At 55.6% G+C, this 23,146-nt stretch overlaps 1 protein-coding gene across 6 annotated transcripts in view; it reads right to left on the bottom strand.

Annotated features, from left to right (window-relative positions):
• LINGO1 (leucine rich repeat and Ig domain containing 1) overlaps window positions 1-23,146 on the bottom strand; it is a 191,234-nt gene that overhangs the window by 88,003 nt on the left and 80,085 nt on the right. The window contains exon 1 of one of the 6 annotated variants that reach the window (XM_059371782.1): window positions 16,749-16,768. The exons of the other annotated variants lie outside the window; for them this stretch is intronic. The gene's annotated coding sequence lies outside the window, so the exon portion shown is untranslated. Of the gene's footprint in view, window positions 1-16,748; window positions 16,769-23,146 lie in introns of those variants that run through there. 6 annotated transcript variants of the gene reach the window in all.

Below are 23,146 nucleotides of genomic sequence, written 5' to 3' on the forward strand. Positions count from 1 at the left end.
ACACACACACACACACACACACACACACACACACACACACACACACACAGTGTCTGGTACACGGCAAGAACTGAAGGAGCGCCAGACATTATGACCAGATTCTTGGCCAGGACTTTGGCCTTTTTACATCAAGGTCCAGAGTAAATGACTCCAGTCTTGGGCACTTAAATAATAAGCCCCATGGGGGGGGAGATGAGCACTGAGAACTCTGAGGGAGGGTGGCTGAGGAGGGCACTTAGCCTGCCCCGGTGGGATTCCACTTAGAGAACCAGACTGAGCCCTGATCCTGCTCACCCACTGAACCTCAATCCTGCTCCCACACTGACCCCTGATCCTGCTCTTGCAGGAGCCCTGACCCTGGTCACACACTGAGCCCTGACCCAATCACCAGCTACTGTGGCCAGTTCACACCACAGGCCAATGTCACAGTTGGCTCTGAGGAGGACTGCTGCTCTCCCATCTTCTCATGGAGAAACTGCTGCGTTAATCTTTCATCATATGAACTGGCTCATGCCTATGTGTGCCCCCTAATCCCTTGTCCCTCCCTAGAACTTCCCCATGCCACTGGCTTCTGCCTTGAAGGTGCACCCCCCACCCCCCAGTAGCTTGGAATCCATCACTGTGGCCACAATTTCTAAGCCCCCTAACCAGTTCTGTCCCCTGACCACAAATCCACAGTCCAAGCCTTTGGTTTCTTCTCTCCAACCTCAGAAGATGGAGATCCTGGAATGCCTGAGGGAAAAAGCCTTAGGCTTCATTCATTCACTGGACTCTCCATCCAGGCAGGGACACTGAGGTCACTAGGGGTGAATGGCAGCCCCAGGACTCCCATCCTGGTCCTGTGATTTTTCTACCAGCCTTCTGTCTGCCCCACCCAGCCAGCAGAGGAGGGTCCCCAAGCGATGGGGGTCTGGCAAGCCCTGACCAGGAAAGGAGATCCAGGAAGGGAGTAGGAGTGGCAGAGCCCCAGGAAACCACTCTGTCCTGGGCTCCCCTGCCTCAACTCAGGGCTAATTTTAGACCTCTTCTCGGGCTGAATATTAAAAGACTTCTAGATCCTCCCTGGCGTAATGGGGCCACAGAACTCAGCTGCCCCTCCGCCCTCCCCTGGGCAGCTAAGGCCTCCCGACCAAGGGCACTACAGATGTAACACTGGGGAGAGGGTCAGAAACTGAACCCAGGTGTCACCCTGGGTGAAGACCAAGGAGGCAACACTGGGAGAGGCCCTGCTCACCCACAACTAAAATCCTACCCCTTGCAACTCATCCCTTCAGATAAAGAGTTGCTCTTATCAAACATAAGACTGCCCAAGGGTGGGGGTCACCTCATGGGGTGATGGCTCTGGGTTCAGATCCTGGTGGAGCAACCCCAGCTTGTGTGGCCTTTCTGAACTACAGAGCCATCATCCATATAAAGGCGGTGAGAATAGGTCAGTCCCCTGACTGCAACTACAAAGATCCTGACATCCCTGTCATCTCCCCCACCCACTGATATCCCACAAACACCTCATCCCTCCTCTTCCCCCAAGCCCAGCCTTCCTTTGCCAGCATCCCTATCTCTGAGGATGTTTCCACCACTGGCCCAGCTGGGCACGCCAGAAACCCGGGAGTCCTTGGGGCTCCTTCCCTACTCCCTCCCTCAAACCCAGCACCAGTCCTCAATGTGTCTCCAACCCCATCTTCTCTCGGCACCTCCATCCCCAGGCAGCCCCATCACCCTACCTGATGGATACATTCTTTGTCCTTGTGCTTCTCCACTGTCTCCCACACGGTGACCAGGACAGTATCACTGAGCCCTGAATTAGACAAGGTCCCTTCCTGCTTAAAACCCTCCATCAACTTCCTCTTAGAACAAGAGGCACCCACCCTCCTGACCATGGCCCACAGACTGTGCCTGACTCAGCCCTGCCACCCACCCTCACCCCTGACCCCTTCCGGCTCTCTTCTTCCCATTCCATGAATTTCCTTCTTCAACATACCAGGGTTCCTCCGGCATGGAATGCTCCTCGCCCCTCCTTGTACACAGCTTCCTCATCATCATCCATCTGATTATGGGATGAGACACTGCCTCCCAGACCACGCTGTCTCAGTGGGCCACCCCCACCTCTGCATTCTCTATCATTCCCTGTACCACTTGTCACAACCTGCAATTATACATCTCTTTGTTTACTTGTTTATTATTTGCCACCCTCACCCCTAAAACCTGTGAGCTGCACAAGGGAGGGGGCCATGGCTACCTTGCTGCTGTGCCTGGAACATTGGAGGTGCTCAGGGGACAGGAATCCCCCCTGAGGTTCATCACTCAGGAGCAGACGGGAGAGTGCCCTCCCTGCTTCACCAGGCAGTCCCAGAAGCCATATCTGGAGTCCCAGAAGAGGATGTTGGCAAGCGCAGACACTCAAATAGGCATGGCTCTGGTTCCTTGGTCAGTGCCCATGGTGGTGGCTTTGCTAGGATGCCATGCAGACCCCTGCAGGAGACAGGGCAACTGGAGACTGAGCAGAGCAGGGCCTGCAGCAAACCACGGCCATGCGTGTTGTGAGCACCTGGGACCTCCTGCTCCATCCGCTGGGCAGGCCCAAGGGACAGACGTCCAGGAGGAGCAGGGAAGGGGAGGAAACACCTCGGCCCTCAGATGAGCCTGTCTTAGAGACAGGAAGGCCCCCTGCCCCTAGCACTCCATGGTCTGGTCAAGGAGACTTAGCCATGAAGCCCAACCCTCCTATCACTCGATCTCTGCACAAATCCATCCCAGGCATTCAGCATGGTCCCGAGTGGCTCCCAGGAGAGGCACCCACACAAACATGACTCCTTTCAGCCCACCTATGCAACCCCTCCAGGGTCCTGGATGGTGAACAGGAGAGGGGACATGCGCTTGGTTATGGCCATCCAGGGCATCAGGACATGCGCTTGGTTATGGCCATCCAGGGCTAAGGGGGGCACAAGTGGAGCCACCTAGACCAGACTGGGAGGGAGTGAAGACCCAAGGAGCATGCTTCCTAGGAAGGTGTCTGTGCTGATGGGGCTGGGGAGCGGTGCAGCGGCAGGGAAGGTGTGGGACAGGCCGGTACTATGCTCCAACTGCCCTGTCTTCCCTCCCAGAGGCCTTGTCACACACACACTCCCCCCAGCTCCTGACCACCAGGCCGAAGGTCCGGGGAAACAGGTCTCTCTCTCCAGAGATGTCCTATCACAGGCATAGTAGCCCCTGTCCCAAGGGAGTCACTCTGCTAGGCTCTGCAGACATCGCTGACATTTCCACATGCTGCCAGCCCCTCACCGTTGCGCACCTAACTAGTCAGTGGAGACCAGAGTAGTCCCAACAGCCTATCAGAACACTGAAAACTGAAAAGGTCAAGACAGGAAAAAAAAAAAATCCCCATGTGGGGTATCTCCACCGAGGGACACCCTGAGGCCCTCATTTCTCCCTCTACAGCTCCCCTGACACATGCTGGCAACCTCAAGGGAGGGTAAGGCTTGGGCATGGGGCCCTGCTGTACCCACAGCTCTAGCCTTAACAGAGCTGGGAAGGGGATCAAGAAAAAGGGAAGCAATCATCCCTGTAAACACCCGCCAAAACACACACCTAACTCCCCGGGCAGGGGAGGGGGGAGGAGCACAGGGAAGGAGAACCACTCCTACTCAGGGCCTCTGAGGGACACCGAGCTGTTCTTAGCCTCTTCTGGGGCAAGGGCAGCAGCATGGGTTTGCTTCCCACTCTGTGCCCAACATCAGGCATCCCCTACACATGGCCACAGCCTGTGCTCACCCCAACCCTTGAAGAAGAAACAATCCCGCTCACTTTGCACATGAGAAAACCGCCTCAGAAAGGTCATGTGACCTGCCAAGGTCACACAGCCAGGAAGAGAGGAGCTTGGCATCAGGTGAGCACTGAGACTACAGGAGTTGCAGCCAGACACAAAGGAAACCCTGCAAACAGTTCGGACAGAAGCCTTGATTCCAGGAAGACGATCCCAGGAAGATGGGCTGGGGTCCCTTCTCAGGAGGCTGCTTGGGGGCGGGGAGTTTTGCTGGGCAAGGGGTGAGGGCAGGGGCTGCACCTATTGACTTCGAGGGTCTCCCACTTCTGTGATTTTCTGTGACCACCAGGCAAGCTCCACCCTGGAGGAGGGTGGGCTTGGGAAGAGACTGGACAGTCCCTGACAATACCGGGGGGGGTGGGGAGGATGGTTCTGACCATCATAGCATGAGCACCAATCCAAGCCTAGGGCCCTCGGCAACTCTGCTCTTTCTGTGGGAGGCTTTGACTTCCTGGGGCCACCGAGAGAGAGGAGGGTACCCAGATCCCGGGAGACAAAGGGTCCAAGAGGATGAAATGGGGGAGAGCAGGAGCTCAGCTTCCTGGCCAGACTAGCCAGTCGTGAACCCTGTCCCGCTGTTTTGACAGCTCCAGGCACCAGCTCGTCCAGAGCCCCCATCTTGAGCAAGGTAATTACAGTTCTTCCTATGTAATGAGATGGTTTTTAAAGGCCATTCAAAAGAAATTCCCTATAATGAGGTGAAGGGGTTTATAGTGTTACACATCAAGGCGGCTGGTAATTGGTGGGATTGGGGCTCAGTCCCAGAGTGCAGCCCTGGGAGTCCCAAACCTAAAAGGTGAGAAGAATAGGAAAGACTCCCAAGCCCAGGAGGGAAGACAGGCCCTTGGCCAGATAAGTGTCTGCGATACCAGCAAGCCGGTGTGCCCCGAAGAGCAGACAAGGGCACAGCGGGGCTGGAACCCAGTTAGGGCATGGGAGGCTGATAGAGTGGGGGCTGGACAGAGGGAGAGCCTGCAGGATGAAGTCACAGGATGGACATCTGGGCTCAGGGGAAGGAAGATGAATGTACCCGGTTGAACAGTGTCCCTCCAGCCCGCCACCGCCACCACCAATTTATGTCCACCTGGAACTCCAGACTGTGACTTTACTTGGAAATGTAATTAGTAATTATAGAGGTATCTAGTTAAGACGAGGTCATACCGGATTTGGGTGGATTCAAATCCAACAACTGGTGTCTTTACAAAAAGAGGTAAATTTGGACACAGACGCACACACAGAAGAATGTCATGTGAAGACGAAGGCAGAGATTGGCGTGATGCATCTGTGAGCCAAGGAACACCAAAGAATGCCAGCAACCATGGGAAGCTGGAAGAGGCAAGAAGGTTCCTCCTCCAGAGTCTTCAGAGGGAGCATGACCCCACCCACACCTCCATCTCATACGTTCAGCCTCCAGAACCATGAGAGGGTGTATTACTGTCGTTCTGAGGCAGCAGGTCTGCGGTCATTTGTTCCAGCAGCCCCGGGAAGTTAATAGCACGGCCATTCTAACAAGGACAACTAGCCAGCAGTGGAAAAGGCATCCTCAAAAGGTGGAGACGGCCCCACCTCCAGAAGTGTGCAAGCAAAGCTGGGAGTGAGGTAGTCCCCCCTCCAGTACCCTGGACAGCTCCTGGGAGCAATTCTGTACTTAGTCCATCTGACCTCACTTTATGACGTCCAAGAAACTGGACAAGATGGAGCAATCATTCCCAACCCACAGATTTGGAAACTGAGGCCCACAGAAGGCAGACAACCTGCACAAGGGGGCCAGTGAGCGACAACAGCAGGCCTGGGATCCTGGAATCCTGACTGCCAGTCTGGGGTTCTCTCAGGCTCCCTGTCCTGGGTCTGCCTCCTGCACCTTCCTGGTCTCTAGCCTCAACAGCAGCGAGTCCTCCATCCTGGAAGGCAGACAAAAGTCCAGTCTACCTGTCTCCAGCTGTTCCATGCTGAAAGTGCCGTCAATGCTGAGAGCCTTGCTCAATTCCAACTGGATACTTCCAAAGGACACCAATGACATGTGGCCTCTGATGTGTGTGCCGGGTGCAGTCACTGGGACTGGTGCAGTCCCTGTCACCACTGGGACAGATGTTACACTGGCTGATGGACCCTTACTGAGCACCTGCTGTGTGCAGAGCCCTGGGCACAGTTGAGGATGGGGGTCAAAACTAGGGGAAGGCAGGACCCTATATCTCCTTGGGGACTCACAATCCCGGCAGATAAGACCACCCAGAGAGACCCTACAGGTGTCCTCAGACTAAATGTGACCTCTGGTTGGGCATCCGAGGCCCTTTCCTAGACCCTCTCAGAAGGAACTCTACCTGGAAGGGGAAGAAGGGGAAGAGAGAGCATGACTAAAAGAGATCAATGGCTCCTCTGCCTTCTCTGGCTCCTTCCAGGCCTCTGGGCCCTGTGAGGAAAGGCTACCTGTGCCTGGCACCCCTGTCCCTCCCCCCGCCAGGGGCTAGCAAACGGAGTGGAGGCCCTCAGCTCTGGCACCAACTGGGCATGCGTGCAACCAAGCTTGCCAGCCAGGGCAGTCGGCTCTAAATGCTGGTTAATCGGCACTACTTGGCAGAGGAACGCAGAGGAGCACGCTTTGAAGTCACCTGGTGTGACTTGTCCAGTGGGAACAACGGGCCACCCAGCTGGTGCAGAGTCGTGGCTCCTTCTAATTAGGTGCGGCTTTGAACAAGGAGGCATCAGATTAATGAGGCTGACAGCGCTCGGTTTCACTGCATGGCGGGCTGCCTCTGCTCTCTCATCGCAGTTTGTTGCCAAAACCTTGTTCCCTAAATCAAAGGTTCTCCTGAAACTGCTTTCCGACGCGCCTTGGGTTTCTGCTGGGCATCTCTGCCAGAGAGCTGAAAGCCTTCACCTCCAACCCATCCCTCCCAGCACCCGCTCCTGCTTGGCTGAAGAAGACTTCACACGGCTGTGACACCCTGCCAGTCCCCTGGGAGGGAGCAAGGGGCACCGCGAGAGCCCCATTTGCAGAGTTTGCTGGCTCAAGGTCACATGGCAGCTGGCAGGTCACACCCTGGGGCCCATCCCCCCTACCCTCTGCCTACAGGTCCCCTGCTGCAGTTCTTGGAGGCTGCAGACATGCTGGGCCACAGAGGATCCACTGACCATTTTCCCAGCATTGGCATCTGTTCCCAAGCCTCCAGGTCATCTGGTTCACCCGTCTTCGGAGAAGACTGAGATGTCTCAGGAGCCAGCCCACGCAGCCTTGTCTTCCCTCCTCTTCTGCTCTAGATGGACACCTCCTCTCCAGCCCCTCTCTGGGTCTTTGCTCACACAGCTCCCCTCCCTCGTCCCTCTGGTGCCCTTCTCTCCCGCCTCCAGTTTGCGAAGCTCACATCGCCCTTCAAAACCCAGCTCCTTCACCACCAGACTTCTCTTTCCTTCTCTGAGATCCTCTGGCCCTCAAATCCATCTCCTTGAGCAATGATCCCTTGACCTGTGTTCCATTTTTTAATGTTACCACCTTTGCTCATTATGTTGTCCTGTCTCCCCTAAGAGACTGTGGCACAGAGACAGGAGCAGCCTCTGTGTCATCTCTGTGCTCCCCACGGTGAAGACTGGCTGACAGAATCAAGATTCTATCCTCCCTTGGCTCTCTGGGAGACGAAGGGAGTGAAGACAGCATCTTGTCCTCGGTTTCCCCATCTGTCAAATGGGAATGAGATCCTCACCCTGCTTCCTCCGTGGGTCTGCTGGAGCACCCAGGATGACGCTGGACAGAGGCATGTGTTCTGGGGAAGGTGGGGGGGGGGTGGTCATGATGTGGGTGGATGCCCCTGGGGCAGGGGGATGGGTCCTGGCAGGGAGGTTGGGGACCACTCAGGCTTAGACACATCAATTCCTCTCTCTGGCTCTCATTTTCCCTATATGTAAAAATGGTCAGCCCAGGGATTCACAAGATGGATACATTAACTCATTCAATTCTCGGGGCCACCTCTGAAGTGTGTACTATTAATAGCTCCATTTCAGAAAGGCCCAGAAAGATGTAAAAAACAGCCTCTGGGTGGAAGAAGCAGTAACAAACCCAGGCAACATGCTAGTCCAGAACCTGTCTTCTTCCCTATTCCACTGACTTTCAAGCAGGCCTTGACCAAGCTCTGGCCATTTCTGAAATTTGTTTTACCTCTCTGGGCCTCTGTTTTTCCATCTGAGGGCTGGGTACACAGTGACACTTTGTAGATGGTTTCTGCTAGGCCAGAGCAGGCTGACATATACTAGCTCTTCTGAGCCCCTTCTAGACCCCAGCCCCAAATCTTCCCACCTAGAATTTTCTTTCTTGCCCCTTTAATGCCTACCCCATCAAGTTATCGTCCCCTCCTCTCTTCCTTCCAACTTTCTGGCCACCTCTCCCCATCCACAGAAACGTCCTGTCTCCCTCTGCACTCTGACCAAGACTTGTCATCCTTAAGGTGGCTTCACCATGGTAGGGATGACCAGTGCCGGGGCTCACTGTTTCTCACCTCTGGCCTCTAGTGACCTTGGGCCTCCATCCCCCACAGCCTCCCTACCAGGCCACAGCCTGCCCCTCATCTCTGCTGCAGCTCTGGGTCAGGCACCAGCCCTCCAGTGCCCCCCACTGCCTCCCCTGAGCCCTCTGGCTGTAATTCCTTACTGCATTGAGACCGTCACACCTGCCTCGTCTCATCCCTGCTCTTCTGTCCCCTCTCCCTTTGCCTCACTTGGGGTCTGCAGTCCATCTCTGTAATGCCTCCCGCAAACCACTGTCCTATCTCTCCCTCAGCAACCCTTTCATAAACCCCAATCTGGATGAATCCAATGGACACCCACTTCACATCTGTGGCTGGCAAAAGAGCACAGCAAGGAGGTTTCGCCCTTCATGAGTGGAAACTCAGACCTCCAGCTCCAGCCCTGGCGCACTCACTACCCTGCTCCCTGAGAGGGCACTGTCGTACTTTTTCCACCAGCCCCATACCTCCCACCCCTACCTGACTGGTCCCTGTCAACGGACACCTCTGTCTGCCCTCCCCGAGAAAGCAGACTCCCACTGCAGATTCTAGAACCCCGCCTGCTGCTGCCCGCAGCAGAGGATCCCCCCCACTTCCTGCCTCAGAAGGGGTCATGCTGCCTATCAAAGCTGAGCTGTTCCACTCAGACTCTGAACCCATCATCCGATCCCAGGATTTTGGCTTATCTTTGGGCACTGTCCATCTTGCCTTCTCTCCTGGATCCATCATCCTTTCCACTGGCAAACAATGGTGTTTTGGTACCTCCCATCTTTAAAAATCCCCGCCTTTCCTTGTGCTGAGTTTAAAGAAACTCCCATCTCAGAAGGTTCTGCACGGTGTGATTCCATTTATGTAATACTCTTGAAGTAACACAGCTACAGAGATAGAGAACCAAGCAGCAGGAGCCCTGGGAGGGGTGGTTGCGGGGCAGAGGGGTGTATGGCCCCACAGGCACCCCGCATGATGGAACAGTCCTGGGTCCTGAGTGCGGTGCTGCTTACACAAAGCTATGCTGCCCTGCGTACACACAGCGTGCACACCCACACACAAGCGCTTGTACAACTGGGAAATCCCAGTAAGGTCTGAGCATCACCCCAGCGTTGAGGAGCTGGTTCCATCCTGCGCTAGAGTTGCACAAGCCTCCCCCACCCAGGGTGGCGGGCGGAGGGCATCTGGGACATGCCTGTGCCTCCCTCAGTGGTTTCCTGGGACTCTCCTGCCACCAGTCACCTTCCTGTTTATTCTCCTCTTCCCCAGATTTCCAAGAAGAGTCGACGACGTCCTCTCTCCCTTCCCGCTCCTCCCACTCTCCTCGGCCCTCTGTGAAGTGGATTCCATTCACCTGTCCCAATACCCATCTCGCCCCAGCGCCCCCCACGGTCCCCATGTTGTCTGCTGCAGGGCGGCATCTGTGTGTCCACTATGCCCACCCTCACTTTTGGCTTCTGAGACCCCACCACCCCCCTGGCACTCCTCCATCTCCCCAGACATGCCCCGTCAGCCTCCAGTGCTGGCTCCTTCTCCCTCCTGATTCTCCAGGCCAGCGAGCTCAGGGCCTAGGCCTGTGTTACTCTCGAAGTAACACAGCTACAGAGATAGAGAACCAAGCAGCAAGAGCCCTGGGAGGGGTGGTGGCGGGGCAGAGGGGTGTATGGCGCCACAGGCACCCCGCGTGATGGAACAGTCCTGTGTCCTGAGTGCGGTGCTGCTTACACAAAGCTACGCTGACCTGCGCACACAGTGTGCACACCCACACACAGTGCTTGGCCTCTCCCTCCACCCACCACTCCTCTTCCCGGGCACTCTGCACTGTGTCTGTAAAGGCTGCTGATAGCAGCTGACTCCCAGATCTCTGTCCTCTCTGTCCCCGGCTCAACCCTCCCCCTCTGCTCCAGGAAGTGGTCACAGACTTCTGCCTGTCTCCCAGTCCCAAACCTCCACTGGTCCTCCCCTTCCTGAAAAACAGGGTGGCTCAAGCCAAGAACCAGGGGTTCCTCCTTGCCTCCTTCCCCACCCTCCCCCTAGCCCCAGTTCTGACTCCATCATGGGTCTAGAATCATCTTCCGCTCTCTCTGTCACCATGGTTACCATTTTGGCCCTGGCCTCCAAGACTTCTACCTTACCCTGTTCCCCCTTCTGGCCCCTCCTGCAGCAGCCAGCGAGATCTTCCAAAAGCAGAAATCCTATCAGTCACCCTGGCTGATGCCCTGTTTAACCCACCAGTAGTGGGTCACCGCCCCTTAGAAAACATCTCTGGTCCTCCCCACAGCCCCAGAGTCCCTGGCAAATGCATTCATTTGGGGTCCCTCCCCTGCCACAAAATCTCCTCTTCCTCATTCAGCACCCTCCCTCAGGTGCTCCCTCACCTGAGAGAGGGCTGGGCCTCATCTCACGGGTGACCCCATCCATCCCATCACTGCACCATTAGCAATTTCGAATTCCCTGTTAACTCTTATTTTACTGATGTCCGCCTTTCCTACCAGCCTCAGGTAGCCTGCACAGTCAGCACCCAGCACACAGTAGGTGCTCAATAAAGCTTGTTGCATGAAGGAACAAGAGCTCCCTGGTCTCCTCCCCAGCAGCATCCCCCCACACACACACTCCCCACGGAGGCTGGCTCGCCTGTGCACGGGGGACGTGCATGCGTCTATAAATACCCACACACTCCACTCTCTCCCAAACAGTAACTGATACCCAGATGACTCGACGACATGAGAGTTTCCCACGTCTTGCTGGGAGCTGCTTCCAGTGATAAAAGTTTGCTGTTTTATGGACCCGAGAAGACATCAGCCGTAATGTGCTAAAATTATAACCTAGCAGAGTCATTTGCTTAAATACTCTGGAAACCGAAGACTCAGGGCTAAGCGCTTTTCTGGATCATCCTGGATGCCACACAAGGGCCTGGCTCTCTGGGACGCAGAACTCCCGGGGCTGAGCACCGGAGCTTGACCCAGCCTACTCTATAGGGTGGTCACATCACCTGTGGGATGAGGCGGGGTCCCGCATCGAGGCCGGCACGCAGCTGCGGCTCACACCCGGGAGCACCTTCCATTCCCGCCACACATCTGGGGGATGCTGGGAGGAAACGGTGTGGCCTACTCAGCGTTAGCCCACCAGGTAGCATCAGGACCAGGCAGGGCACGGCTAAGGGGGTAGGGGCGTCACAGGGCTGTGTTTTGGCAACGAGATTTTGGCTGAACCTGTGTATCATTGTCGGAAGGAGTAGAATCATATGAAAATGGCCTGAACCACCCCAAAAGGTAGTAAGCGCCCATCACCAGGAGCCCAGGAGAAAGGGACATTGTAGGGGGTTTTGGAATGGCTGCCCTTCTCCAGGCTTACAGGGCTGGGACTTGGGCCATGGGCAGAATACAGCTTCAGGGTCAAACAGACACATGTTCCAATCTCATCTCTGCCGCTGGCAGCTTGGGTGACCCTGGCCAAGTCACACGTTAGTGCTCAGATACAGTGTCTTCACCTCCACAGAGAGTTAACACATACAAAATGCATATAGTAGGTGCCTGCTGAACATTAGTCTGTCCCCTCCCTACTTCCCTCTAAATCAATGTAAACACCTCCATCTGGACCTTGGTGCTCTCCAAACATCCTTCCTGCCCTTACCCAACAGGTGCCCAGGTCTACCCTCCTCATCATCTGAGGCCTAGTGCTGGTGCCATCTCCTCCAGGAAGCCACCCCTGGCTGCTCTGATAAACACTGGCCTCCTTCTCACTTCCAGGCTGTGGTGCACACCTGGGGCTGGAGGCTGATGGGTTTGGGCACACATGACTGCTGCCCCTCTGGTTTCTCATGATCAGTAGGTTTGGGGAGGGGAGCGTGCTGTGTGGGAGTGTGGGTGTCTTACAATAATGACAACAAACACTTACATTGCACTTACTATGTACCAAGCACCTTATAGGCAACTCATTTAATCTGTACAAAAAAGTAATGAGAGAGGCACTATTCTGGTTTGGGTTTTTTTTTAAGCTTTATTTATTTATTTCAGGTGAGGGCAGAGGGAGAGGAAGAGAGAGTCTAAAGCAGACGCCACAGTGAGCACAGAGCTGGACACGGGGCTCGATCTCACAACCATGAGATCACAACCTGAGTCAAAACCAAGAGTTGGATGCTTAACCAACTGCACCATCCAGGGGCCCCAGGGAGGCTCTCTTCTTATCTCTGTTTTACAGATGGGGAAACTGAGGCTCAGATAGGGTTAAGTGACTTATCCAAGGACACATGGCAATAATAAATGGCAAAGCCAGATTGGCACCCAGGCAGTGTGGTCCCAGAGTCAGTGCTCCTAATCTGGACCTGTATCCCTCAGCTTGTCAATTCAGACACAGTTTTCCACTGTGGGCCCTTTCACAAGTCCTACAGATGGTCAGGAGTCACCCCAGAGGTATGGTCATGGTGCTTCATGATCCCGGAGGCCAAAATGCAAGAAGAGATGCTCACACACGCACACACACGCGCGCACGCACACACACACACAGGCCCAGGCAGGCATTAGCGGACACACGAGGATTCATGCACACAAAAGAAGCTAAGAGGCCCTTCTCCCGGTCCCACTGCCCGAGGGTCTATCCAGTCTCCTCTCCCCAAGTCACTATGGGCGGGGGAGTAGAAGGCACGTGAAGTGCTGCCCACCACAGCTGGTCCGTCCCTGCGGTAGCTCCCTTTGCATAGGGGATAACCTGGTGACTCGGGGGGTACTGGACACCCCCTAGATCACATAGCTGGTATGGCCAAAACCAGGCCCACATCCAGGCCCAGGCCATGCCTGACAAATGCCTTCTCACACCATCCCCAGGCCCCCCCACCCCATAATCCCCAATTCCAGTCATTTCCTCTATTTCAACTTGCTTTGAACAGGATGGAAATAAGCAAAGAGGAGAGAAAGATGGGAAAGAAAGGCAAGGAGAAAAGAGAGCCAGGAGAAGTGACAGAGAGGGCAGCAGCGGGGGAAGAGGGGTGACAGCCCCCCTCAGCACCCTGGCTTCCCACATGCCAGCCCCCCTGTGCGGCCACCAAAGCCGCCTGGAGAGGAGCGCAGTGAGGCAGGGGTTAACTCTGCCGTGGAGCAGAAAATGAGGTTCCAGTTATTAGTTGATTTATTGCTCTGTCCTCAATCTGCGCTCAGGTCCTGGAAGGAAATGTTCCACTCGAAAGCATTAAGCGTCTTCAAAGAGCAGAGGCATTAAAAATTGAAATCATAAAACAGACACGTAAATACAGTGGAGGTGAGGTGGGGGGGCAGCCCCCTAGGCAGGCTGAGGTGGGAGTGGCAGGCCCAGGTCCCGGGCAGCCCATGGGGCCTCCGCTGACACTCGAGAGTCAGCTGGGTCTCGTGAGGCCAGGAGGTGTTCCTGCCCAGAAGTGCCCCCCAGCGTCACACAGGTGCCTGAAACCTCACCATTAGCACAACGCGCCTTAGGGCTCCCAACTGCTCTGGCTTTGCAAACCCTTCCCTCCTGATAGAGGGCCATAAGCACAGCCCCTGGGTCTGTAGGATAAAGGGGGGTAGAGGGGTGGGGAAGGGAGGCAGACGGGCCAGAGAGCTTGGGGGCTTCTTCCTTAGCCATCATGTTGGTGGCAAGAGGAAGAGGCAGCCCTGGGTGCCTGGGGTGGGGGCAGCTCCTTCAGTGCCCAGGCCCAGGTTGCTCTACGTGGGAGGGGGACCCAGGTCCTCCTCAACCCCGCCCAGTCCCCACTGCACCCCTAGGCTTGCTTCTGCAGCATGGGGAAGGGCCCACCCCCAGCCCAGAGGGGAGGGCACCATGTCTGCTCCAGTCCTCAGCACACCTGGGCAACAGAGTCATAGAACACGATGGGTAGCCCACGCTCTCACCCTACAAGGGCTCAGGGCCTGGTGAACCAGTGGGATCCAGGGCCTCTCCCCAGACCCTGGAGACAGGGTACCATCTCCCCCGATGCCAGCTCCTAGTGGGGACTGTGGCTCCTGCCTCCAACTTGTCACCACCTGACCAGAAAGCCACTCTCTTCCAGGGCCTAGGCAAGGGCCTCACCACATCCGTCAGCCGCATGCACAGACCTACATGGGAAGACACACATGTGTGAAGACAGAGGGGTGGGGCTGCGCCCCAGGCACACACATGTACACATACTCATAGGCATGGACGCATGTACCCAGGTGCCCCTCATACACACGTGTGTATGTGTGAACACATGCCCACATGTGTCCATGGGTATGCACAGCGGCTGTCAACACTTGCACGGATGTATACGTGTGTAAACGTACATGTGTGAGCACCCACACCCATGTACACAGTAAGCCTCTGGGCCCTGAGAGCAGGCCTCAAAGGTGAGAGCCAGGAGCTGGTCTACACGGTTCTCATGAGAAAGGGCCAGGAGCCTAAGGGGTCACTAGCGGCACTTCCTCTGCAAGCAGGGGCCCCTCTGCCTCAGCCCCTCTGCCTTGGCCGCCCTCATAACCCTCAGCAGGGAGGGGGCCTGGGTTCTGTGCCTTCCCCGACCCTGGCCCCAGGCTGTGTGACTATAGCCCCCACCCCCAGCCCCACATACTCTGCGGGCTACACAGGCCCCCCCAACTGCAAACACATATTCCTCAACTAGGCCACACAATCGAGAGAAAGCCCCGCAGCTTATTTCCTTATTTTTGGCAGCAAGAGAGGCCAGGACTGAGCTGGGGGTGGAGGAGAGAAGCTGAGATGTCCCCCACCTTCTGTGGGGCCTAAACGCCCTTCTCCATACAAGACCATCCTGCCAACCCTCACGGGCCCTGGCAGACCACAGAGTCATGGCGCGCCTCTCTGAGACCAGGGTTGAAAACTCAGACACCCCTAAGTCAGGCTGGAATATAAAAGGGGAGAGGGCGGGAAGGCAAGATCAGCGGGTCAGCAGGGTCAGCCACTGCTCCTCTCCACCTGGTGCTGCTGGTGGGGCGCAGAGTCTGGCTTCTGACTTTTCCAGAGACACCCAAAGCCTGGTTTTCATGGCAAACTTCCCAATCTCTCCAAAATCTATGGACTGTAAATTCTACCGCACCCTAGAGCTGGGAAACACACTCTCTCATACACAGACGTGTATCCAGATCCACACCCAAAGTCTCACCAATACATACACACTTAGACACATAAACACACAAATAGCTCTCATATTCTCACACACACATACACATGGAAACACACGCACATAAGAACATACTCACGCACACGTACTTGCACACAGTCACACACTCACACTCTCACAAACACTCCCGCGTGCCCACATCTATGGGGTGGATTCTGCCTCTAGCCCCCATTCAGAACCTTGGGCCTAGCCAGGGATGAGGAGTCAAGGCTGAGCGACAGGGAGACTCAGATTCAGCAGAGGAGCCTGTCCCAGAACTCCCAGTTTCTGGCATCACGGCCCCAGCTCACATCCCTAGTTCCACTTCCCTGGGAGTAGGAGACCGGTGTCACCACATCCTCCCCCCTTCCTACCTGCCTTCCCTCCCTCGGTCCCCCTGCCGCTGTACCTCCCAGCCCTACACAATAACAACCATCTCGACTTTACCAGGGACTCCCCCCTTTTTTTTCCTCCCCAGGGGCCCTTCCTCCTCACCCCACCCCGGCCCTACCTGTCCCGATCCTCCACCCATCAGACGCAGGGTGGGGGCGACCCCCAGCTCACCCTTCAACCCCAGAACCACTTCCGGCCCGGGCACCCCCTTTACCCCACATGTAATTTTTCTTAATTGGGAGCTCGTTAATTATCTCCATGCTTTCCAAAGCAAATAAACAGCAATTAGAGAAATAAGTGGTATTTCTATTCTCCAGCAGACTCAGCAGCGTGGTGCCCCATCCCATCCCCACCCGTAACGACCCGTCCGGCCACCTGCCCTCTCTCCCTGAGTCCGTCCCCACATGTGTGTGAGCGCAGGGCCCGCCACCGGGCCACCCCCGGCAGCAGGTCGCCTCTTGGAATCTGTGTGAAGAGCCATAAATTGCTGAGAAAGGACCTCCTTCCCTGTGCACAGAAGGTTAGAGTGTTTAAAGAGAGCAGTGGAACTGTTTTTATTAATCAGAACTGCTATAAAGAAAGCATTTTAATTAACATAATTATCCCGATTGAGAAAACCAGTCCTTACCCCATAGATACTTTTCAGACTAAAGATGCAAGCTGTCACAATCAGTCATAATTAAGTAAAGCAAGACATTTTTTTTTTTCTCTTGCTCCCTTCCCCTCTCGGGCACCGGCTCCTCCCCGGGTTAGATCTCAGAACGGAAGCAAGGCAGATGTCAGACCTCAACCAGCTCAGACTCTCGCCCCCGCAGCTGTCTCTGGAGCTGTATTTCTAAGAGGGAGATCCGCCCAGGCCAGAGGGTCCCCCGCCACGACCCCTTCCCATGCCTGGCCTCAGCATGGCCTCCCCGCCTCCTAGGAAGGGACCCCATCTCAGACCAGCACCCACCTCACCGTCTACTCCACTGCTGAGTGATCAGTCCCAGAGCACCAGCCCTCCCTGGGGAACACCTGCAGGGACCTTCCTGGGTCCGCACACCTAGGGGGAATGAAGGGCAAGAACAGACAGCCAGAAGGAACCCTGGATCACCACCCTGGTCCAAGCCACCAATCCCTCCTGCCTGGATGCATACATTCACCCCCATCTACCTCCCCAGTCCACTCTGGACTCACCATCAAGCCATTTCCCCACATAATAGCCAGAAATCTGTCTACACCACAAATCTCAGTGTATCCCCATCCCCATTCCAGTCCACAAGGAGGCCTGGCCCAGCCCCCTCCAGTAACACCACCCAGAGCTTGCGCCACACCAGCCACAATGGCCTTTCCTCATCCCCTTGAGCTTCCACCACAGGGCCTTTGTACATGCTAGTCCCTCTGCATATTGCCTCCACCCTCCTGGCTCATCTGTTCATTCCGCAGCACTCAACTCAGGTGTTACCTCCTCAGGGCAGTCCTCCTCAACCGCTGCCTCTTAAATTCCCTGGTGGCACCACATACCCTAACAGAGGTGGTAGATACACAGTAGCCTTGTAACCTTGCTATTGGTTCTATCTTCAGCCTTACTCCTCCGCTCAACTATTAGTTCTGTGAGGCAGCCAGAGATCTTATGTCTGTTTGTGTATTTGATGTTTGATTACACTTTTTGTTTGTTCACTGCTGTATCCACAGTGCCCATCACAGTGCCTGGCTCATGGTAAGCACTTAAGAAATATTCATGGAAGGAAAGAAGGAAGAGGGAGAAAGGAGGGAGGAGGAGGGGGCCCCCTCCCAGGGCATTCTCCAGAAGATGGCCCTTGCCCTGTGTCCGCTAAGGGCTGGAGGAAGTGAGGATGCCCCACCAAGCTGGAAACCGTCCACTCCCCTCACCCCATCTGGGCATCATTATACTATCCATTTTGTAGATACGGCCCCTGAGACAGGCAAGATGTACCTAAGGTTACAGGGCACCTACGCGGAGTCTAGGGCTGCCCCCAGGTCCTGAGACTGTCTGATTGAGGTGGGATGAGGAGGGAGGAGAGAAATACAGGAGGATCCTTTGTGAGTACAGTGCCCCCTCGGGCTTGGTGGGGGACACCAAGAGCAGCTGGGGGCAGCTCTCAATATATGTGACCTTGGACCTTTTCATCCCCTGCTCTGGGCCCCAGCTTTTCCATCTGCAAAGTGGGCTGCCTGGAGCAGGTAATTTCCTCTGCCCTCCCCCCCAGACCCCCCTCCAACACCCCCTAAGCTTCAGACCTCCCTCCCCCTCCCCCTGCAGAGCTGGAACTGCTGACATATGAACCCTTTCCTCAAGGCACTGCCACCGTCCCAGCCCACCCAGGGAGGTGAGGCTGGGTGCCGGCTGCTCCCCTCAACCAGCACCTGCACGGTGACATGTGCGTAGGTGACACCATGGACATATTTTAACCTGACATCCTGCAGTTTCCTCCCTGAAAAGGTGCTTATTTTTTAGTACATCTTAAATAGGAGCCACAAAGTGTGTTGTCAGCACTTTTTAAATGCCTTGTTAATGTCCCCGTAAAGCTCCATGCTGGCCGGAGAAGACAGCTCACTCCTGGCCCCTGTGCAGCCTGGACACCCTCGCAGCCTGCACTCTGAGCACAGACTCGGCCTGAGCTTCAGACTCTCTTGCCAGGAGGTCCAGGAACTAGACATTCCCCAATAATATATGCCAAGAGCCCCTATGGGGTCACAAGCCTCAGCAACACTTGGAATGGCAAGGGAAAGAGGCATGAGCACTGGTTTTGTAGTCAAGTGTTCTGAGTTCAAATCCCTTCTTAGCCATTTATCAGCTGTGTGACCCCAGGCCAGTGACCAAACCTCTCTGTGCCTGATCTTTCCTCATCCATAAAATAGCAATGCTGCCTACCTCAGGGCGATTCTGAAGAGTGAATCAGGTAACAAATACCAAGTACCAGGTAAGATTTGATTCTTAAGGTCTGGTAATGGCATGACGGTTATGTGTTTGAAAGGATTCTTTTCTTTTAGAGATACACGACACTGAAACATTAATGGATAAAATTTTACGATATCAAAATAACCCAGTGGTGGTAGAGAGTGGGTGAGCATACAGGAAACAAGTCTGGTCATGAGTTAATGCTTAGTGACAGGAACATGGGGCTCAATAGATTCCACTTTGGTAAGTGTTGACGTCTTTATACTGAACCCCAACACAGACCTAGTGGTATTCATTAAACCCAGGGCGCACTCTCTCCTAGCCACAGAAGACTCTGATGGCAAGAATCAGAGACAGGCCTTCGTAAGACAATGAAAGGCATCAATAAGGAACATTAGAGGGTCTGAGCCCTCACTCGGGCTGGAGGCTCCAACAGACCCCAGAAGGGGGGCCAGGCAAGTGGGAGCCTCCAATAACCTGGACACGTGGGAGCCCAGAGGAGTCAGGCAGCCTCTGTTTCAGAGCCATGATCCCAGCTGTGTGACCCCTGGACTAATGCTTTCCCTCTCTGAGCTGCAGGTTCTTGTCAAAATGGAAATGGTAATGCCCTACCCCATTCCACCCTGCTTGGCCCACAGAATGGGTCTGGCCTGAGGCGGAGGCTTCATTGCCTCAGAGTTGCCTCACCTTCGGCCACTTTAAAAGACAACCTCCGTCATCCACCACCGCTGTGATGGGCAGGCAGACCTCCGTGCTGGGCCCAGGGCTGCAGACCCACTAATACCCAGCCCTGTCCTCCGGAGGGCAGAAGTGCCAGGGAGAAGTCCTACTTCAAGCTCCACTGCACCCAGCAATACCACAGGAAACGGGGCTGAGAAGACTTGGGGCCTTGGGAAAAGAGGGATTCCTGGCCTGGATGAAGGGGAGTCTGGTAATAATGACAATGACCAGGCGACCACGGCAGGCCGATGGAGTGCTTCTGCCACCCCTAGAACCGTGTCCCAGCCCTTCCCTGTCCCTCTCCTTCAACACCGCTGGCCAGGTGAGCAGCACAGCTATCCCCCGCGTGGCTGGGGGAAACTGAGGCTCACAGGGCCAAGGATGGAACTGGTGAGTGCAGAGCCAAGTCCTGTCCTCAGCCCCTGCCCCCACCCCCAGGCCCAGCAGGGCACGAGGATGCTGGCCAGTGCCCCCTGAAGCAAGGCCCCTCTAGACCTCAGTTCCTTCCCCTGTGAAATGGGGGCAGCAAGACCCCCACCCTAGCCGGTGAGCACCAGAGGAAGGTGGCACGGGCAGTGGAGGAGGAAACATCCCGAAGGTTCCACACGGAGCCGAGGCGGCTGCGAGGTAAAGTTGGGGCGCGGGGGTGTAAGGCGAGAGAACGAGACAGATCTCTCAGGCTGGGGCTCCGGCGCTGTGATATTTTCCCCGGGTTGTATTTTTAGATGGACTACTTTCTCTCCCCTCCCCCTGCCTCAGTAGGAGGAAGAACACAGAAATAGCTGGGTGTGCGTGTCTGAGCAGCTATATATAGGGGCACAAACCCTGCTGCCCAGGGCTTCTCCCACCCCCTGCCCCCTGGAGCTGGAGCCAGGAGGGAAGGGCCACAGCAGGAGGGGAGGGCGGCAGGAGGGGAGGGCGGCGGTGGGACAGGGACCATCCTCTTGTCCCACGGCCACAGGGTCTGCTCAGCAGCACCAGCTTCTTCCAGACACCCCCTCTCCCTGCACCCACCTGTGTGCACACATGGATGGCCACACACACATCCCACTGACCCAAGTCCCACGGCGTGCTGGAGAGGGACCAGAGCCACCAGCAAGTCCAACCCAGACAAATTCCTACCTCTCTGAGCTCAGTTTCCGCATCAGCACGAGGGGGAGAAGGTCTGCACCCGCTTCATGGGCAAGTGTGAAAACGAGAGAAGATGAGGCATGTGTGAAGCCCCCCATTCTGTAAGGAGGAAGAGATCCACTGGAGGTTCCCCAGAGTCTCCTACCACCTCTCTTGGCCAGAGCCTTGACAGGACCCAGCTCCAGCCTCAAGGTCAGGGGCTTGTCCATCCCCCCTGCCCAACACTCTACCCTGGCACATCTCCACAAAGCCCATGCCTGGTCCACAGCAAGTGGAACCAGCTGCTTCCCAGGCAGCAGGTGGACCCTGTAGCCAGCCACCTGGGGTGGCGGCGGGAGGGGGGGGGATGGTGACTGACACTAAGGCCTGGCTCCTGCCACCCTCCACTGGTTGTACAAGCCATGGCAGGAGCATTCGACCCCACACTCCATCCTCTCCACTCATGGCGGGGCTTCCTCCTGGGTGCTGAAGCTGGTCTGGATATGCCCAGTCTGGAAGCAGGTGTAAACGAGCTTTGCTGCCTTTCTACCCCAGGACCTGAGGGGGACAAAGAGCGCTGGCTGGGAAATCTCAGGGACTGGAGTCCAAGTTCCAGCTCTGCCCTGTGAGCCTCGAGCTATGGCTTTCACCATCTACACAGAGCAGTGTTCTCAGGGGGCCTCTCAGGTGCCCAATCCAGGACTCTGAGTGCGGCTGACTCCCCACAGAAGAAAGAACATCCATCCATCATCTTGTTTAACTCTCAAAATTCCCCTACGAGAAGGAAACCAGGGTTGTGTTACAGATGGAGAAACTGAGGCCCAGGGAGAGGAAAAGACCTGTCTGGGTTGCACAGAGAGCAAGTGGCAGAGCCTGTTAGCCCACTGGCTCCCCAGCCAGCCCCCATCAGAGGCAGGGCCTGCCCCTGCCAGGCCTGGGAAAGCCAGAACATCTGGGACACCGGGGTCAAACAAGTGGCTCCTAACCTTCCTAAAGAGTCCTGAGGGCTCATGAGGGAGGTGTGCAAGCCAGCTGTACACAGCTGTGTTGGTGGGGGTGCGTGGGAGCAGCCACCCCGTCGCCACTCCTGTGCCCATTCCCCAGCCACTGAGTATCTGTGCCCAAGTGCTCAACTTCCTTTCTCTGGCTCTAGAGTCCCATTTGGCTCTCTAGGTTCAAATCTCCACTTGGCCACTGGGTTTTAGCCCAGAACTTCCATCCGCTGAGCACCCAAGGTGAGAACTACCTCTTGCTGGCACATGTAGGCCTCTGTGCCTTCATCTAAGCCAGGAGAAGCCAAGGACGTGATGGGCCAAGGCCCTGAGGTGCCCTGCGGGTGACCTTCCTCCCACAGACAGGCGTCTGGTGTTGACTCCTTGGGCCCCTGGTCCTGCTTAAGTCCTCCAGAGTGGACCGCCGCAGGGTATCCACAGCCGCCCTACTGCAGGACTCCTGAGCCCAGGCAAAGGCCCCAGCAGCCCTGAAGATGGATGGATGGGGCCAAGGCCGGCATCTCTGGGGTGGTTCACACCACTCCCATGGGGCTGCCTGCCCCCGCCCTGAGGCAACCAGGCTTGTCCTAATTGGTCTGAGTGCAGCAGTGCCCAAAGAAGGCAGGATGAGGAACTCAGGTCCAGGGCAATAGCCAGCCCCCAGGAGGAAAGTATGTGAGCCCTGTTCTCAGTGGACTCATACACCAGCACTGCACAAAGGAAGTGAACTTGAAGTTGCTGTGACCTACATTCAGTTTCTGGATCCCCAGTGCTAAAGAATGAAATTGGACCCTGATCTCACACCATATACAAACATTAACTCAAAATGGATTAAAGACCTAAACGTAAAGATCTGAAACTATAAAACTCCTAGAAGAAACACAGGGGGAAATCTCCATGATGTGGGATTTGGCAATGATTTCTTGGATATAATACCAAAAACACATGCAACAAAATTGAAATTAGACAAATGGAACTATATCACACTTAAACGTTTCTGCACATCAAAGTAAATCATCAACTGAGTGAAAAGACAACCTGTGGAAGGGGAGAGAATGTCTGCCAACCACCTATTGAAAAAGGGCTGAGGGGCGCCTGGGTGGCTCAGTGGGTTAAGCCGCTGCCTTTGGCTCAGGTCATGATCTCAGGGTCCTGGGATCGAGCCCCGCATCGGGCTCTCTGCTCAGCAGGGAGCCTGCTTCCCTCTGTCTCTCTCTCTGCCTGCCTCTCCATCTACTTGTGATTTCTCCCTGAAAAAAAAAAAAAAAAAAATTTAAAAAAAAAAAAAAAAAAAGGGCTGATATCCAGAATATACAAAGAATTCCCACAACTCAACACCAAAAATCAAGGAACCTGATCAAAAATGGGCGAAGGCCTTGAATACATGTTTCTCCAAAGAAGACATACAAATGAGGTGGAGGGGAATGAGTGCCCTCAAACTGAGCCTCTTCAGAGAGGGACTCCCAGGTCAGGGCTGTGTCTCCTCCCCCAGACTGGGCCCCCTCCCTGACTAGCTGCCAGCAGAGAGCCTCTGGCTGCCCTCTCTCCCTACCCACCCAGCCAAGCCTGCTGGTGGTGGATTCTGCCGGGGGATTCTGCCCAGGGCAGACACTTGGGATAGTTCCT

This window comes from Mustela nigripes, chromosome 13 (genome assembly GCF_022355385.1).
Source record: "Mustela nigripes isolate SB6536 chromosome 13, MUSNIG.SB6536, whole genome shotgun sequence".
In the NCBI taxonomy this organism is placed as follows: domain Eukaryota; kingdom Metazoa; phylum Chordata; class Mammalia; order Carnivora; family Mustelidae; genus Mustela; species Mustela nigripes.